The following is a 20416-nucleotide window of genomic DNA, read 5'->3' as shown; positions in this document are numbered from 1 at the left end:
CTAAAATAAATAATGGTCACTAAAAAAAGAAGAGATCAATAGAAACAGGAATACCAGGGGCAATGTACGCTATGCACCATGATGGAAATGAGAGAAATAATTCAATTACATCCTCTACAGCCTCATTACACAAAATTATGTTAAGAGGTATAGGAGTGGGTTTTACAGAGAGGCAAGCTGCAGATATACTGAGTACACCCACCCTCAACTGTCACCCCCTCCTTAAATAGGACTCTCTTGAGCAAAGACATATGCTGGGATGTGCAGAAGTTTGCAAACAAGACAGAAAACTTACTGGGACAGAATGTGGTCCAGGTTTTCAGCATTCTCAAAGCAGATGAAGAAGCATCCAGGAGTAAGTCCTGCACTTTTCTTACCTTTAAGTAATTTACCCGTTACCTTGTTAGTTAGTAGAGAAGGTTTTTGGAATATCTGTACATAGTGACAATTCTAAGTACTTGTTATTGATTCACAGTATATTACAGCAAATGCAGCTGCTGAGTTTTCTTGCACTTGTATGGAAGATTGTAACTGTCCTTTTCAACAGGTGTCCCATTTCAATAGGTGGCCCACTCTCTCGTTATACCGCCTACATGATACATGTTCTTTACATATTTCAATGTAATTTAGCAGATACCATGGAGTGGTCACATAGTAACCCCATTTCACAGGAAATTTTGCTTTATGTAGTAGATATAAAAGCACTGTACACAAGATGAATTGCCAAATGGTCTTATCCTACATTGATCATGACTCAGTTCAACTGGTGAACCTCCAATCTCTTGCACCACCAGAATGATAGGATGAATAATATGAACAGTGATCATTTTGATGAGACCACTATGGACCAGATGGAGAAATATCTAGTGATGTGATGCTATGAGCCATATCTCTTGAACAAGGGATGCCACATGATTGTTGGTATGACCCAAGGTTTTTGCTGAAGGCTTGAATGTACAGATGTAATCCCCAATGAAAAATAGTTTAGTAATAAAGATTTTTCTGGCTTGTGTTTCGTAATCCTGTGCCTACTCTTGTTTCAAGGATCTAGGTGTTAGGGCTCCTGCAGACGACCGTGTAACTCGGTCGAGTGCTAGCCATCCTTTTGACTGGTAGCACTCATCGCCCTGTTATTCTATGGGGTCATTCACAGGTCCTATTTTTTCCTTGGACGGAGTTAGTTCAGGGAAAAAATCACAGCATGCACTATTTGCCTCTGAGAATCGGATGGCAATCGCTCATTCAACTCAATGGGTCAATGGAAAAAAAAATCAGACTGTACTCAGATGACATTCGAGTGTGGTACGATTTTCATGAACTGACATTATAGATTAGGTGGATAAAATGTGTTTTTTCTCCACCTCTGATAAAATTGGATCACATTCAGATCAAACTCTTGATCAGAGCATGATTAGCACAATCGGACTGATTTTCTAAGATGTGGAGACAATGGATGTCTGCACCTGCCAATAATGAATACAAGTTAACATGCAATAACCTGAAGTGCAGCCTGACAACCAGAAACAAACTATTTAGTCACCCACTTTAAAGCCATATATCTATATTAGAGAACTACACAAATAACGCTTCTCTTGTGTGCTGTTTCCATAATTGGATTCCTCTGTTACAAACAAGATAATCCAGTAAAATTACCTGCAGATTTAGTAGCATTGAATGGCAGTGAATGGCAGAGAATGGGAATTACTTGAAGCACTATATTAAGTTTAGGGGATCCTAGTCATGCAGTTCTAACATATATATATTTTTTAAATTGCTTTAAAACAGATCTTCAAAAGGGGCATTCTTATTTGAAATACTGATGAATAGCCAAGGTCCCTTCTGCGACACCAATTAATCAGGAGAATGGGCATCCAATAGCCATAGGTCAAGTTCACACATTCAGTATTTCAGCTCGGTATTTGTAAGCCAAAATCAGTAGTGCAAGTTGTCTGTCCAGAGAGCAAGAGAACTAGAACTCTAGTGCTACCTATTGGAAGTAGCAATCCTAAAAGTTGATATCGACCCTCTAAGGAGCCTTGTCACATGACTTAGGATAAAAGCCAAAACCAAAATCTTAATTTGCAGACACTGTATTTTGGGGTACTGCCTCTTGTCAGTGCAAAGTCTAAGATTTGGTTTGGCTGAGTGAGAGGCGTAATCCAAGGGGTAATGTTTCTCTTTGTGGAGGGAGACATGTCAAGCTTGACATGCCAAGATGAGGAGACTAGGCAATGCTTCTCTGGGAAATATGGAAATTGTCTCTTCAGCGAGGACTAGAACTCTAGTGCCACCTATTTTAAGTAGCAATCCTAAAACTCAATATCGACCCTCTAACGATCCTTGTCACATGAATTAGGATAAAAGCCAAAAGCAAAATCTAAATTTGCAGGCACTGTGTTTCAGGGTACTGCCCTTCGTCAGTGCAAAGTGTGAAATCTTTTTACGTAAAAGAGCCACCTTCAGCAGCACTAAGGCTGCATTCTGTGAAAGTGGCTCTTATGTTTAGTATCCCTAGTAATGCTTAAATAATCACTGTTATAAATTGCCCGCCATACCTCTATTGTGTCCCGGAGGTATGTCTTCTCTCCCGACGTCAACCGCCTCCGTTGATCATCTCCCTCTTGGGTCTGTGCGCTGCCTCCTGTGTTTCTGTTGCATGCCCGGCGCCTGCGCTCTGCCAACATTTCTCGTCGGATGTAAGTTAAAGGGCAGAGTGCTCGGCGCATCCCCAAGAAATGTTGGCAGAGTGCAGGCGCCGGGCATGTAACAGAAACACAGGAGGCAGCGCACAGAGGCAAGAGGGAGATGATTGACGTCTCGGAGGCGGTTGACACCGGGGGAGAAGACATCCCTTTGTTACACAATAGAGGTATGGCGGGCAATTTATAAAAATAATTATTTCAGAATTCCTAGGAAAAATAAACATAAGAGCCACCTTCACAGAATGCAGCCTTAGTGCTGCTGAAGGAGGCTCTTTAACTTAAAAACGCCCTGGGGGGTGACAGGTTGCCTTTAAGTTAATTTTCAGCATCTAATAAAATGTTAGGTGAAAAATATTTTTTACTCCATTTCACCTTAACATTTTTTCAGTGACATACAGAAAATAGTAATTTTTGTAGAATTTTTCCCAAATTCAATACAAAGACTGATTGTTCCAGTGTAAAAATAATGTATAATGGGATTGTAAATGACCAATAGAATGACTAGATAAAGGAATAATTCAAAACAATCTTTCATTTACATCCCATGGTGTAGTGTATTGCTAGTTTTCCATCATTATTGTGTATGTGTATATCTTCCTTATAGATGAAAGCGAGTCTTTGTATGTGCTCTCATGTGCTTGGGATTGCTTATGTTTAACACCACAGGGCAAAAGGTCCATAATTTGGAAGATATCCAAAAGAAAAGTACACTTCCCAGGACCCCTTTTCCCCCTGGATACATCCCTGAGTATTCCAACTAATCTCTTCAAGAGCTTTTACTGAATAACTACCTCTTGTATCTTGTGATTGTCTCGGTGTGCGGAACTTAGTAGCATAATTCATCAATTCTCATCCAGGGAGGCATTACACCGTAACTGAAGTGCTGCAAAAAGGGGATCCTATGATCTCAGTTCTCCGGCGCTTTATTATAGTGTTCATTATGCTGAGTTTGCAGCTTGGTACAATGATTGAATTCATTAGATACTGCCATAATTTATGCATTTATTTTACTTATGTATATAGTGCCACATATTCTGCATCACATTACTGACATCATCATCACTGTCCCCATTAGGGCTCACAATCTAAATTCCCTATCAGTATGTCTTTGGAGTTTGGGAGGAAAGAGGAGTACCAGGAGGAAACCCACGCAAAAATGGGGAGAACATACAAAGTACTTCCATACAGCATATTGTTCTTGGTGCTAACCACTGAGCCACCAATAGATGCACACAGTGATGACAAGAAGTAGGGATAAGAAAATTAGTGCTGTCATAGCTAATACCTGAGAGTGTACCATAGTGATGTCTTGTAGGCCCTGAACTGTGTCAGGGAAGGGCTAATGTAACACCCCAGGAAGCCAGTTGTTACAGTGATGCTGCCTTCCTTTCGGGGAGGGTACTGCCATGCCTGGAAGTGAGGAGGATCCCTTTAACAGGTGGTACATACATGCAACATGTTCTGATTCCAGGCCAGAAGGGGGAGCTCTGAACCCGGTTACAGGGGAGCTTCCCTAGATATATGTTCTGGCTTGGAGGAGGAGTTAGGCTGTCTGTAGCAGACAGGGAGAGAGACAGTTGGAGGAGAGTGGGAGAAAAAGCTGGAGCCGTGCAGCCATGTGGTGCTGCAGCTTCAGGACAGAGAAAGGAGAAGCAGACAGCGTTGCATCTGTAGAACGTGCCAGAAGGAAGAAGCACAGGAAAATTAAGGAGCAGGAAGGAAGCTTCGACTGAGCTCCTTCCACGCTGAAGCGCTGGAGCCGGGCACCGGGAGCCCGAGGCTGTGTGGAACTGTATGTCCCATAGCAGAACCAGAGGGAAGAAGACTTCAGGTCGTCTGTCCGCATCCACACTCGAAGATACAGTGGATCGCCCCCAGACACAGGGCCACGAGTTCTCGGTACCGGGCCTCTCTGGTTCGGTTCTGAGGCTGTCACGGTGGCTAGACTCGGTCCGCGACCCTGCTAAGGGGCGTCCAATAAAGGTGATACAGTCTGTCAGGGATTCGTGACGCCACCTGTGGTGTTCGGTCAGGGTGACCGACGCTGCTGTGGGGTCCGCTGGGGTGATGGAATGGCAGCTGGATGGTATACCTTCCCACAGGTGAAGTACGTCCCCAGTGCTTCCCAGTAAGGTAGATGGTGACGGTGTGAGGTGCAGTCAATAATGAGGACACAAGGTTGCAGTCTCTTTACCTCTTTACTGTCGACTTCAGGATCCTCAATCCAGAGCACGTTTAACAGGGCTATATGAGACCGGCCGGTCCGATGGGCACATCCAGAGTTCCCTTTGCAGGTGGAAATCAGTGCCTACCACTAGCGACTGTGTGTTGTAGTGCTACCCTGCTGAGCATTCGGAATAGTCCTCACAACTGCTGTTCTCATTCGTTCGTTCTTTCTAATTCTCTCTCGCTTGTTCCAGATGTTACTAGTTTCTCGTCCCCCAGGTATGTTATGGCTAGGACGCACCCGTATGACGGGAAGGCTCATTGCTCTTGCGGCACCCTAGAGATGCCCCTCTCCACGCGTTGCCCCCTATGTCTTCATAGGAAATTTAAGGTAGACAGCCAACCTATAATTAACTGTCCTGCGGAGATCGAAGTAAGGCCTAGAGTCAGTTACTCCCGCGGTGTTCCGGCCTCCGCCTATGTGCCTCAGTAGGATGTTGCCTCGGTCTCACGGCACGACTCCTACTGGTTCTCCTTTGTGCTTGATCTCATTTCTCACTGTTCCACAATATCCTTCCCTTCGTGTCACTTTCTTAGGATACCGCCGCCGGGTGTGCAGGCGCGGTTCCGTAACGTTCTGCTCTGTTCGCTAGGCACCTGCCAGGTTCCCACGCCTGACAGGAACCCCCCTTTGTCTTCTCCCTGCAACACCCCCTGCCACGGGATGTTGCCTGAATCCAACCCAGTCAGCTTCTGACTAACTTCCTATCCAACCCCTAGTTTTACCAGTGTGAGGAGTGGCCCAATAAATAAAGCCTTTTTCTCCCCCTAGTGGCCGGAGTGTGAAGTGTAATGTGTGCTGGTGATACCTGGTCAGTAGAATTCCTTCAGTGCCATCAGACGTACCATCACTCCCCTTAGTGGCAGAGTGTCATACTGCAATGACCAGATCTCTGGGGCGCTGCAACAGCAACATACAGAGCCCGGAGTCGTCATGATAGAGACCCTGTAATAAGGCTGACATTGCCTACCATGCGGGTACTGTCTTAGGACAGGGGAAAAGAGGACCTTGTGTGGAGCCATAAGCAGCAAGGGACTTACCTTACAGAGCAAGAAGGAAGGCTCACAACTTCACCTGAAAGGGGGTTCCATAATCGCTTCCAGGCTGACCAGACCTCACCAACACCTGTTACCGGTACCCTGGACTGTGGCTGTGAATCACCAGTAAACAGGTAAAGAGACTTCAACCTTGTGTCATCTGATTATTTCTGACACCACACTATCCCTGCCAAATGAACCGGGAGCCCTGGGGACCCAGTTTCACCTGTGGGAAGCCATACCATCCTTGCTGCAGTACCATCACTCCCCAGAGGACCCCTTTAAGCAGTGTCAGTCACCCCTGAATGAAATACCACAGGTGGCGTCACAGACATTCTTATTTCTAATAACCCCTTTAAAGAACTTCCCTTTTATTTGGATGCCCACGGCCACAGACCGGGTCGCTGTCACTGTGACCACCCCTTAAATGACCACCGGACCCGGTACTGAGTAACCCCTAGGCCCAGGCGGGGCGCTCTACTAACAACTACCTGGGATTTTAGATTATTTAAATTGTTTGTGCAGGATGGAGCATTTACCATGGTTGTCACAGATGATGGTAAATTTGAAGTCTTTTAAGACCAGGAGCGGGGAACCTCCAGCACCAGGGCAGATTCCCAGGGACCACAGTGCTCAGGCCTGCAACTCTGTTGTGCAAACTCTTTAATTCCTTCTTGCACTGCAAGCACATACTCGCTGTGTTCACAACTGAATGCTGCGGTGCATGTATTGAAGGATTAAGTTCTGGCCAGTGTCAGTGTCTGGGCACACTTTGTGGAAGAAGTTGGCTCACAATGTACTCCTGTCCCACAGATGAAGACAGCAGCAGCCTCACTGTTTCCTATAATGTATATGTTCAAGCCCATGTCTCCTGTAATGTATATGCTCCAGCATCACTGTCTACTGTGATGTCTAAATTCCAACACCAGTGGCTTCCATTATATATAATCCAGCCCAAGCATTTCCCATATACTGGACATATTCAAGTGCCAGTATCTCATATGTAATGTATATATTTCAGCCCCAGTGTCTTGTATGTGATGTATAGGCTCCTGCTCCAGTATCTCATTTGTGATATGTATGCTCCTTCCCTAGTGACTATCAATGTGATAATGAGATACATATGCCCATGCCCCAGCATCTCCTATCTGATGTATAAGCTACAGCCCCAGTGCCTACTACACTGTGTGCAGAATTATTAGGCAAGTTGTATTTTAGAGGATTATTTATATTATTGATCAACAACTATGTTCCCAATCAACCCAAAAGACTCATAAATATCAAACCTTAACCCCTTCATGACCTTGGGATTTTTCGTTTTTCCGTGTTCGTTTTTCACTCCCCTCCTTCCCAGAGCCATAGCTTTTTTATTTTTCCGTGAATTTGGCCATGTGAGGGCTTATTTTTTGCGGGACGAGTTGTACTTTTGAACGACATCATTGGTTTTAGCATGTCGTGTACTAGAAAACGGGAAAAAAATTCCAAGTGCGGTGAAATTGCAAAAAAAGTGCAATCCCACACTTGTTTTTTGTTTGGCTTTTTTGCTAGGTTCACTAAATGCTAAAACTGACTTGACATTATGATTCTCCAGGTCAGTACGAGTTCATAGACACCTAACATGACTAGGTTATTTTTTATCTAAGTGGTGAAAAAAAATTCCAAAGTTTGCTAAAAAAAAAAAAAATTGCGCCATTTTCCGATACTCGTAGCGTCTCCATTTTTCGTGGTCTGGGGTCGGTTGAGGGCTTATTTTTTGCGTGCAGAGATGACGTTTTTAATGATAGCATTTTGGTGCAGATACGTTCTTTTGATCGCCCGTTATTGCATTTTAATGCAATGTCGCGGCAACCTAAAAAACGTAATTCTGGCGTTTCGAATTTTTTTCTCGCTACGCCGTTTAGCGATCAGGTTAATGCTTTTTTTTATTTGATAGATCGGGCGATTCTGAGCGCGGCGATACTAAATATGTGCAGATTTGATTTTTTTTTATTGATTTATTTTGATTGGGGCGAAAGGGGGGTGATTTAAACTTTTATATTTTTTTTATTTTTTTCACATTTTTTTTAACTTTTTTTTTTACTTTTGCCATGCTTCAATAGCCTCCATGGGAGGCTAGAAGCAGGCACAACGCGATCGGCTCTGCTACATAGCAGCGATCTGCTGATCGCTGCTATGTAGCAGAAATGGAGGTGTGCTGTGAGCGCCGACCACAGGGTGGCGCTCACAGCCACAGGTCATCAGTAACCATAGAGGTCTCAAGGACCTCTATGGTTACAATGGAGACGCATCGCCGACCCCCGATCATGTGACGGGGGTCGGCGATGACGTCATTTCCGGCCGCCCGGCTTTGTCTCATGTCCCGGCTTTGATGCGGGCTCACCACGGAGCCCTGCATCAAAGCAGGGGATCTGACCTCGGACGTACTATCCCGTCCGAGGTCAGAAAGGGGTTAATATTTTTGAAAGTTGGAGTGTTTTTTTTTTTAGATTTAGCTATCTTAGGAGGATATCTGTTTGAGCAGGTAACTATTAGGCCGGCGTCACACTTGCGAGTTTTACGGACGTAAGCTCCCTGGCTTTCTAGGTAATTTCCCACGATCTATGAACAGCCAGCAGAGGGCGCCTCACCGCAAATGAAGCTAAATATAGATCATTGATCTATTTTTAGCCTCATTCCCTGGGGTTTTGCAGCGAGGAGCAGCCTGCATTAGCACAGCTCCTTGCTGCAAAATGTTTTAACCCCTTCAGAAGGATTTACATCGTTGGACGTTACAGATCTGCGGAGGGTAAGTATATTGTTGGTTTATTATGTTTTTTTACTCACAGAACGAGGGTCTTCAGTGACTGGATTGGGCGTTGAATAAAATACTGCAACAACCATTGTTTTTATTTCATTAAAATAATTTTAAATAATGTGTTTGTGTTTTATTTAACCCTTCACTACAATTGGATTAATAATGGATAGGTGTCATAATTGACGCCTCTCCATTATTAATTAGGCTTAATGTCACCTTACAATAGCAAGGTGGCATTAACCCTTCATTACCCCATATCCCACCGCTACACAGGAATGGGAAGAGAGTGGCCAAGTGCCAGAATAGGCGCATCTTCCAGATGTGCCTTTTCTGGGGTGGCTGGGGGCAGATATTTTTAGCCAGGGGGGGGCCAATAACCGTGGACCCTCTCCAGGCTATTAATATCTGCCCTCAGTCACTGGCTTTACTACTCTGGCGGAGAAAATTGCGCGGGAGCCCACGCCAATTTTTTCCGCCATTTAACCCTTTATTTTAAGAGCTAGAACGGCCAAATTTTGCAGATACACACTACTGACATTAGTAGTGTGGAATCTGCAAAAAAAATGGAGAGAAGACATGGTTTACTGTATGTAAACCATGTCTCAAATCATGTCGGGTTTTAGGAAGGAGAAAGAAAAAGCCGGTAATTGAATTACCGGCTTTCAAGCTGTATAGCGCTGGAATAAATATTAATATATATACATATATGTGTCTCACTGACATATATATATATATATACCGTATATACTCGAGTATAAGCCGACCCGAGTATAAGCCGACCCCCCTAATTTTGCCACAAAAAACTGGGAAAACTTATTGACTCGAGTATAAGCCTAGGGTGGAAATGCAGCATTTACCGGTGAATTTCAAAAATAAAAATAGATCATTATTTCCCCATAGCTGTGCCATATAGTGTTCTGCACCGTTCATATTTCCCCATAGCTGTGCCCCATATAGTGCTCTGCACCGTTCATTGTGCCCCCTAGCTGTGCCATATACGGTGCTCTGCACCGTTCATTGTGCCCCATAGATGTGCTGTGCCATATACGGTGCTCTGCACCGTTCACTGTGCCCCATAGCTGTGCTGTGCCATATACGGTTCTCTGCACCGTTCACTGTGCCCCATAGCTGTGCTGTGCCATATACGGTGCTCTGCACCGTTCACTGTGCCCCATAGCTGTGCTGTGCCATATACGGTGCTCTGCACCGTTCACTGTGCCCCATAGCTGTGCTGTGCCATATACGGTGCTCTGCACCGTTCATTGTGCCCCCTAGCTGTGCCTTATACGGTGCTCTGCACCGTTCACTGTGCCCCATAGATGTTCCACATAAGTTTGTGCCGCCGCTGCCGCAATAAAGAAAAAAAAACACATACTCACCTCCCTTGATTGCAGCTCCCGGCGTCTCGTTCCGGCGCCTCCATCTTCCCGGCGTCTCTGCTCTGACTGATCAGGCAGAGGGCGCCGCGCACACTATATGCGTCATCGCGCCCTCTGCCTGAACAGTCAGAGAGCAGAGACGCCGGGAAGATGGAGGCGCCGGCCGGGAAGATGGATCGGCGCCCGGCGGCTGGAACGAGGACAGGTGAATATGCTATACTCACCTAGTCCTGGCGATCCTCGCGCTGTCCCCTCCTGTCTTCGGTGCCGCAGCTTCTTTCTCTATCAGCGGTCACCGGCACCGCTGATTAGAGAAATGAATAAGCGGCTCCGCCCCTATGGGAGGTGGAGCCGCTTATTCATTTCTGTAATGAGCGGTCCCACGTGACCGCTGAAGAGAGGAAGAAGCTGCAGCGCCGAAGCCCGTGGGACGGCAGGGACAGCGCGAGGATCGCTGGGACTAGGTAAGTATGCGTCAGCGCCCTCACCCCCTCACCCGCCGACCCCACCGCTACCGTGACTCGAGTATAAGCCGAGGGGGGCACTTTCAGCCCTAAAATTTGGGCTGAAAATCTCGGCTTATACTCGAGTATATACGGTACCTATTCTATGTGTACACATTTATTCTACCTATTCTACTGTAAGCTGTCAGTGTGATTTTACTGTACACCGCACTGAATTACCGGCTTTTCTCTCTAATATATGTGTCTACTGACATATATATATATATATATATATATATATATATATATAGACAGTATATATATATTTTCTTTTCTTTTTGGGACACATGGATCACTTCTATAGCGGTATGTTGGTTTTGCTAGCCTGCGAGAAAACCACGCAGTACGGATGCCATACGGATTACATACGGAGGATGCCATGCGCAAAAAACGCTGACACACCCTGCCTACGGAGGAGCTACGGACCACTTTTTTCGGGACTTTTCAGCGTATTACGGCCGTAATATACGGACCGTATTGTTTTACGCTGTGTGTGACGCCGGCCTTACTGTGCAGAATTATTAGGCAACTTAATAAAAACCAAATATATTCCCTTCTCACTTGTTTTTTTTTCACCAGGTAAACCAATATAACTGCACAAAATCTAGGCATAAACATTTCTGACATGCAAAAACAAAACCCCCCAAAATTAGTGACCAATATAGCCACCTTTCTTTATGCTGACACTCAGCAGCCTTCCATCCATAGATTCTGTCAGTTGCTTGATCTGTTTACGATCAACATTGCGTGCAGCAGCCACCACAGCCTCCCAGACACTGTTCCGAGAGGTGGACTGTTTTCCCTCCCTGTAGATCTCACATTTTATGAGGGACCACAGGTTCTCTATGGGGTTCAGATTAGGTGAACAAGAGGGCCGTGTCATTATTTTTTCTTCTTTGAGACCTTTACTGGCCAGCCACGCTGTGGAGTAGTTGGAGGCATGTGATGGAGCATTTTCCTGCATGAAAATCATGTTTTTCTTGAACGATATTGACTTCTTCCTGTACCACTGCTTGATGAAGTTGTCTTCCAGAAACTGGCAGTAGGTCTGGGAGTTGAGCTTCACTCCATCCTCAACCCGAAAAGGTCCCACAAGTTCATCTTTGATGATACCAGCCCATACCAGTACCCCACCTCCACCTTGCTGGCGTCTGAGTCGGAGTGGAGCTCTCTGCCCTTTACTGATTCAGCCTCTGGCCCATCCATCTGGCCCATCAAGAGTCACTCTCATTTCATCAGTCCATAAAACCTTTGAAAAGTCAGTCTTAAGATATTTCTTGGCCCAGTCTTGACTTTTATCTTATGTTTCCTCTTCAAAGGTGGTCGTTTTTCAGCCTTCCTTACCTTTGCCATGTCCCTGAGTATCGCACACCTTGTGCTTTTTGTTACTCCAGTAACGTTGCAGCTCTGAAATATGGCACAACTGGTGGCAAATGGCATCTTGGCAGCTTCACGCTTGATTTTCCTCAGTTCATGGGCAGTTATTTTGCCCCTTTTTTACCCAACACGCTTCTTGCGACCCTGTTGGCTATTTTCCATGAAACGCTTGATTGTTTGGTGATCACACTTCAAAAGTTTGGCAATTTCCAGATTGCTGCATCCCTCTGCAAGACATCTCATAATTTTAGACTTTTCAGAGCCTGTCAAATCTCTCTTCTGATCCATTTTGCCAAAAGAAATGAAGTTGCCTAATACCGTATATACTCATGGAACATTTTGAAGATTCCTTCATCTATAACCATCTTGCTTTTTAGGAATATGTAGTCATTTAAAAGATATACCGTATACTCGAGTATAAGCCGACCCGAGTAGAAGCTGACCCTCTTAATTTTGCCACAAAAAATGGGAAAACTTAATGACTCGAGTATAAGCCTAGGGTGGGAAATGCAGCAGCTACTGGTAAATTTCAAAAATAAAAATAGATACCAATAAAAGTAAAATTAATTGAGACATCAGTAGTTTAAGTGTTTTTGAATATCCATATTGAATCAGGAGCTCCATATAATGCTCCATAAAGTTTATGATGACCCCATAAGATGCTCCATATTAAAATATGCCCCATATAATCCTGCATAAAGGTTAATAATGGCCCCATAAGATGCTCCATAGACACATTTGCCCAATATAATGCTGCATAAATGTTGATTATGGCCCCATAAGATGCTCCATAAAGATATTTGCCCCATATAGTGCAGCACAAACCTTGATTATGGCCCTATAAGATGCTCCATACAGACACTTGCCCCATATAATGTTCCACAAACGTTAATTATGGCCCCATAAGATGCTCCATGAAGATATTTGCCCCATATAGTGCTGCACAAACGTTATGGCCCCATAAGATACTCCATACAGACATTTGCCCCATACAATGCTGCACAAACGTTAATTATGGCCCCATAAGATCTCCATAAAGATATTTGCCCCATATAATGCTGCACAAACGTTGATTATGGCCCCATAAGATGCTCCATACAGACACTTGCCCCATATAGTACTGCACAAACATTGATTATGACCCCATAAGATGCTCCATACAGACACTTGCCCCATGTGCTGTGGCTGCGATAAAAAAAAATCAGATACTCACTTCTCCGTCGCTCAGGCCCCCGGCACTTGCAATATTCACCTGACTTTGTTCCGGCGCTGCTCCATCTTCAGGGTCTTCTGCACTGACGTTCAGGCAGAGGGCGCGCACTAAGCACGTCATCGCGCCCTCTGACCTGAGCGTCACTGCAGCAGACGCTGGAGATGGAGCGGTGCCCGGAACGGGGAGTAGGTGTATATCGCGCTGCGCAGCGTTTCCCTCCCCGTAATACTCACCTGCTCCTGGCACGGTGCAGTCCCAGCTTCCCCGGTGCTGCAGCTTCTTCCTGTACTGATCGGTCACCGTTACCGCTCATTACAGTAATGAATATGTGGCTCCACCCCTATGGGAGGTGGAGCTGCATATTCATTACTGTAATGAGCGGTACCATGTGACTGCTCAGTACAGGAAGAAGCTGGGACGCCGGTGAGCTAGGGACCTGCAGGGACTGCGCCAGGAGCAGGTGAGTGTAATTAGACATCCCCCGCTCCCCCTCCCCTGCCGAGCCCTGGGTATCACTCGAGTATAAGCCGAGAGGGGGACTTTCAACCCCCAAAAATGGGCTGAAAATCTCGGCTTTTACTCGAGTATATACGGTAATTAAACACACCTTATATAGGGTTTTGATGTCATTGGACAACACCCCTCCTCATTACACAGATGCACATCACCTGATTTACTTAATTGGTAGTTGGCTCTCAAGCCTGAACAGCTTAGAGTAGGACAACATGTATAAAAAGTATCATGTGATCAAAATACAACTTGCCTAATAATTCTGCACACAGTGTATGTGATGTACAGTGCCTTGCGAAAGTATTCGGCTCCCTTTAACTTTTCAACCTTTTCCCACGTATCACACTTGCAGCTGTAATCACAGCAAAAGGTGGCACAGCAAAGTATTAAGTTAAAGGGGCTGAATAATATTGCATGCCCCACTTTTCAGTTTTTGAATTTCCACAAAAATGTAAAATAACCAATACATTTCATTCAACTTCACAATTGTGTTCCACTTGTTGATTCTTCACCAAAATTTTACATTTGGTATCTTTATGTTTGAAGCATGATAACTGGGAAAATGTTGAAAAGTTCCAGGGGGCTGAATACTTTAGCAAGGCACTGTATATACTCCAGCCCCAGTGTATCTTTTGTGATTTATATACAGCAGTATCTGTGTCTCCTATGTTATGTATATACAGCAGTTTCCTTTATGATGAATAATCTGAAGCCCCAGTGTCTCCTATGTGATGTATATGCTCCTGCCCCACCATGTCCTATTTGACACATGTATGAGTCTTAACATATACTTATAATAGATGGTAAAATCCGATTTATCAGAGAGAATGTATATATTCACCACCACATGTGTACACAGGACATAAAATGAGGCATATTGGCTAAGATAAATAGCAAAAAGAGAAAACAAAATTTGAAGCTCAAAGTGAGTGAAGAAAATACAACTTTATTAATTACAAGAAATACATTAAAATAAGGTGCAAGTGGTAACAAATAACCAGGAAAGAAACAGATGCAATACACAAGGGACAAGCTGAGATCACATGCTGGAGTTATATATTAGCAGCAGGGTGGATTACAATATCATAAATGGTAAATTATAAAAAGTACATATGTGCATGCTTAATAAAGCATATGAAAGGTTGCTGCAAGTTAATAGAGAACCAAGAGCCAACTGAAGATGTGTCAGAAGGTATAATTCAAGTAAGGTTTTTAAAGTGCATATGCATGTAATACCATATTAAGGCAATAGGACAGTCTGGTGTGTATCAAGGTAGTCACTATAGTAGTGTAGAGAAACAAATTGCTGCTGTATATACCAACTTGAATATTACCTGCTATGGAGTGAAAGCGGGGGTCATCAGCTGTCCCCTTGATTCGTCCACCCCGACACACGTTTTGACATCTGAATTCGTCAGTGGGTGTATGTAATCTCAGGTTGTCCCATGTGTAGTGTATCCATTTGTTCCCTGGTTATTTGTTCCCACTTACACCTTATTTTAATGTATTTCTTGTAATTAATAGAGTTGAATTTTCTTCACTCACTTTGGGCTTCAAAAAATTTGTTTGTGATGTATATGCTCCAGCCTCAGCGTCTCCTATCTGTTATATATGCTACATGCCCAGTGTATATTATGTAATGTATATGCTCCAGCCCCAGGGTATCCTTTGTGACTTATATACAGCAGTAGCTGTGTCTCTTATGTTATGTATCTTCAGCAGTTCCAGAATCTTTTTTATGATGTATATTCTGCAGCCCCAGCGTCTCCTGTGTGATGCATATGCTCCAGCCCTAGTGTCTACTATGTGGTGTATATATTCTTGCCCTACCATGCCCTATGTTACATACAGTGGGTATGAAAAATATTCAGAACCCTTTAAATTTTTCACTCTTTGTTTCATTGCAACCATTTGGTAAAATAAAAAAGTTAATTTTTTTTTCACATTAATGTACACTCTGCACCCCATCTTGACTGAAAAAAAAGAAATGTGGAAATTTTTGCAAATTTAATAAAAAAGAAAAATTGAAATATCACATGGTCATTAGTGATGAGCGAGTATACTTGTTACTCAGGTTTCCCCAAACATGCTCATGTGGTCTCCGAGTATTTTGGCGAGCTTGGAGATTTGGTTTTCGTTGCCACAGCTGCGTGATTTGTGACTGCTAGACAGCCTGAATACATGTGGATGTTGCCTGTTTGTTAGGGAATTCCCACATGTCTTCAGCATGTCTAACAGCCGCAAATCATGCAGCTGCGGCAACAAAAACTAAATCTCCAAGCACGCCAAAATACTCGGGGACCACCCGAGCATGCTCAGGGAAACCTGAGTAACGAGTATACTCGCTCATCACTAATGGTCATAAGTATTCAGAGTAGAGTTGAGCGACCTTGACCTTTTTAGAGTCGAGCAGGGTTTCGCGAAACCCGACTATCTCAAAAGTCGGGTTGAGTGAAATCGGCCGATTATGACGTAAAGTCGGGATCGACCGAAACACGAAACCCAATGCAAGTCAATGGGGCAGCATAGTCGGCAGTGAGTGGGGGCCAGGAAAACACCTAGAGTGCCCATTTTAATGTCAAAACCATCCATTCTTCTTAATGAAGCTTGTCAAGCGTAATTTACCTTATAATAATTGGAAGGCATTTGAAATTGGGGGTCATTTGGCTAAAGTTGTGGTGGGTAGGGCTGGTTCAAGTAATTAGTGGGCCCAGGAAATCTGGACCACGTCACGGCAGTGGAGCAGGGAGAGGTAAGTATTTCAACTTTGCAAGTGCTGTGAACCTGAGCAAGCAGGGGAGGCCCACTCGTTGGCATTGGCACTGGCACAGGGCCCCTCAAAGTACAGCGGTGTGTTTGCATGGCGGGGGCGCCTCCCACCGGCAGCAACACTTTTGCGTACCATGAGAGGCCCTGTGCCAGTGACGTCGCCAACTAGTATTCCTCCCCCCACCTGATGAAGGAACCTGCACTTTCATCTGCACCTTCCTGTTTGTCCCCGTGTAAGGTGGTATGGTATGCGGGAAGGGGGACCTGACTTTCAGCAGGGTCACAATCTTGCAGTGTAGCGTGCACGGGAAATGTTGCGTTATGGGTCAATGTACCAGCAGACTCATCTATCACTGGCTGGGCAATGGGCAGGATGAGGAGGAAACACAGATATAGGCCCAAAGAATAAAGTGGGCTAAATGCAGTTCAAAATTGGTAACACAGGACTAATCAGGGGGCATTGCAGTGGAGGACAACTGGAATGAGAGGCTGACACAGAGAGTAGGCCCAAATCAGTAAGTAGTCGAAATGCAGTTCAAAATTGGCAACAGTAGTAAACAGGCGGCACAGCTTTGCTCAGTGGAGGAGAACAGCAAGGAGTGGCAGACACCGATAGTAGGCCCCAACCCAACTAGTAGGCCAAATGCAGTCTAACATTAACAACTACTTAATGAGCGCCTGAAAACAGAATTTCAGGACAGGAAACCAGGAGAACAGCAAGGAGCGGCAGACACCGATAGTAGGCCCCAAACCAACTAGTACGCCAAATGCAGTTGTTCCGTTTAACCACAATTTAATGAGAGCCTGAAGATAGAAGTTCAGGAAAGGCAACCTGGAGAACACCTTGGAGTGGAACACACCATCTCTCTACACCCCATACCCAATTTGTAGGTCTAATGCAGCGTAGTTTCCAACAACTACTAAACGAGAGCATGATGATCGAAGCATTGGCGAGGAAACCTGGGGAACACCTTGGAGTGGAACACATCATCTCTCTACACCCCATACCCAATTTGTAGGCCTAATGCAGCGTAGTTTCCAACAACTACTAAACGAGAGCATGATGATCGAAGCATTGGCGAGGAAACCTGGGGAACACCTTGGAGTGGAACACACCATCTCTCTACAGTGGAACACACCATCTCTCTACACCCCATACCCAATTTGTAGGCCTAATGCAGCGTAGTTTCCAACAACTACTAAACGAGAGCCGGAAGATCGAAGCAATGGAGAGGAAACCTGGGGAACACCTTGGAGTGTAACACACCATCTCTCTACACCCCATACCCAATTTGTAGGCCTAATGCAGCATAGTTCCCAACAACTACTAAACGAGAGCCGGAAGATCGAAGCAATGGAGAGGAAACCTGGGGAACACCTTGGAGTGTAACACACCATCTCTCTACACCCCATACCCAATTTGTAGGCCTAATGCAGCGTAGTTTCCAACAACTACTAAACGAGAGCATGAAGATCGAAGCAATGGAGAGGAAACCTGGGGAACACCTTGGAGTGGAACACACCATCTCTCTACACCCCATACCCAATTTGTAGGCCTAATGCAGCGTAGTTTCCAACAACTACTAAACGAGAGCATGATGATCGAAGCATTGGCGAGGAAACCTGGGGAACACCTTGGAGTGGAACACACCATCTCTCTACAGTGGAACACACCATCTCTCTACACCCCATACCCAATTTTTAGGCCTAATGCAGCGTAGTTTCCAACAACTACTAAACGAGAGCCGGAAGATCGAAGCAATGGAGAGGAAACCTGGGGAACACCTTGGAGTGTAACACACCATCTCTCTACACCCCATACCCAATTTGTAGGCCTAATGCAGCGTAGTTTCCAACAACTACTAAACGAGAGCCGGAAGATCGAAGCAATGGAGAGGAAACCTGGGGAACACCTTGGAGTGTAACACACCATCTCTCTACACCCCATACCCAATTTGTAGGCCTAATGCAACGTAGTTTCCAACAACTACTAAACGAGAGCATGAAGATCAAAGCAATGGAGAGGAAACCTGGGGAACACCTTGGAGTGGAACACACCATCTCTCTACACCCCATACCCAATTTGTAGGCCTAATGCAGCGTAGTTTCCAACAACTACTAAACGAGAGCATGATGATCGAAGCATTGGCGAGGAAACCTGGGGAACACCTTGGAGTGGAACACACCATCTCTCTACAGTGGAACACACCATCTCTCTACACCCCATACCCAATTTGTAGGCCTAATGCAGCGTAGTTTCCAACAACTACTAAACGAGAGCCGGAAGATCGAAGCTCAGGAAAGGCAACCTGGGGAACACCTTGGAGTGGAACACACCATCTCTCTACACCCCATACCCAATTTGTAGGCCCAATGCAGCGTAGTTTCCAACAACTACTAAACGAGAGCCGGAAGATCGAAGCTCAGGAAAGGCAACCTGGGGAACACCTTGGAGTGTAACAAACCCTCTCTCTACACCACGGAAGGGCTGATTCTTAGGAAGGAAGGCTGTCGGAAAGAAGCAGGGCGCGTCCGAGGGTGATTATATTCTTATTAGGTATATACTCACCCTCGGACGCGCCCTGCTTCTTTATTTGTAATGAATGTTTATTTGCAATGTGGTTTTGACTTACTCTATTTTTTTGGTAAATAATGATTTTATTATTTTCATTGTTTTGCATCTTCTTGGCAATAATATAAAGAAGACGCGACAGGACAACACTCGGTGGATGCCATATCTGTGTTTAAAATTGAAAAAACCTTTCAGTTAACTACTTGCAGGAGAAAGTTATTGTAGCTGGTGGCCATTTTTAGTACTGTACCAGATTTTTGTTGTATGTGTTTGTTTTTAATGTTAAAATGTCTGCATTTGATATCTCTCCAGTATTTTCTTTTTTATAAGCAAAATACTTATTTTTATATTTTCTGATGTTGGTTCCAGGGGTACACGGGCAGCAGTGGTGTGGTCAGTGGAGGCCTAGTGGAAGGAGTGACCGCAGACAGGCATCGAAGGCCTAAAATAATAACACATGGCTGTAGGCAATTTTAAATTGGTTCCAGGGGTACACGGGCAGCAGTGGTGTGGTCAGTGGAGGCCTAGTGGAAGGAGTGACCGCAGACAGGCATCGAAGGCCTAAAATAATAACACATGGCTGTAGGCAATTTTAAATTGGTTCCAGGGGTACACGGGCAGCAGTGGTGTGGTCAGTGGAGGCCTAGTGGAAGGAGTCACCGCAGACAGGCATCGAAGGCCTAAAATAATAACACATGGCTGTAGGCAATTTTAAATTGGTTACAGGGGTACACGGGCAGCAGTGGTGTGGTCAGTGGAGGCCTAGTGGAAGGAGTGACCGCAGACAGGCATCGAAGGCCTAAAATAATAACACATGGCTGTAGGCAATTTTAAATTGGTTCCAGGGGTACACAGGCAGCAGTGGTGTGGTCAGTGGAGGCCTAGTGGAAGGAGTGACCGCAGACAGGCATCGAAGGCCTAAAATAATAACACATGGCTGTAGGCAATTTTAAATTGGTTCCAGGGGTACACGGGCAGCAGTGTTGTGGTCAGTGGAGGCCTAGTGGAAGGAGTGACCGCAGACAGGCATCGAAGGCCTAAAATAATAACACATGGCTGTAGGCAATTTTAAATTGGTTCCAGGGGTACACGGGCAGCAGTGGTGTGGTCAGTGGAGGCCTAGTGGAAGGAGTCACCGCAGACAGGCATCGAAGGCCTAAAATAATAACACATGGCTGTAGGCAATTTTAAATTGGTTACAGGGGTACACGGGCAGCAGTGGTGTGGTCAGTGGAGGCCTAGTGGAAGGAGTCACCGCAGACAGGCATCGAAGGCCTAAAATAATAACACATGGCTGTAGGCAATTTTAAATTGGTTACAGGGGTACACGGGC

At 45.0% G+C, this 20416-nt stretch overlaps 1 long non-coding RNA gene across 2 annotated transcripts in view; it reads left to right on the top strand.

Moving 5' to 3' along the window:
• Positions 1 to 262: 262 nt before the first annotated feature.
• Positions 263 to 20416, top strand: part of LOC138672275 (uncharacterized) — a 72988-nt gene continuing 52834 nt past the window's right edge. For both annotated transcript variants that reach the window (XR_011319685.1, XR_011319686.1), the window contains exon 1: positions 263 to 355. This is a non-coding gene — a long non-coding RNA (uncharacterized lncRNA). The remainder of the gene's footprint in view (positions 356 to 20416) is intronic.

This window comes from Ranitomeya imitator, chromosome 3 (genome assembly GCF_032444005.1).
Source record: "Ranitomeya imitator isolate aRanImi1 chromosome 3, aRanImi1.pri, whole genome shotgun sequence".
NCBI classification, from domain to species: domain Eukaryota; kingdom Metazoa; phylum Chordata; class Amphibia; order Anura; family Dendrobatidae; genus Ranitomeya; species Ranitomeya imitator.
Note: the sequence above shows the minus strand (reverse complement) of the source record. Positions and strands in the feature narration are given on the sequence as shown.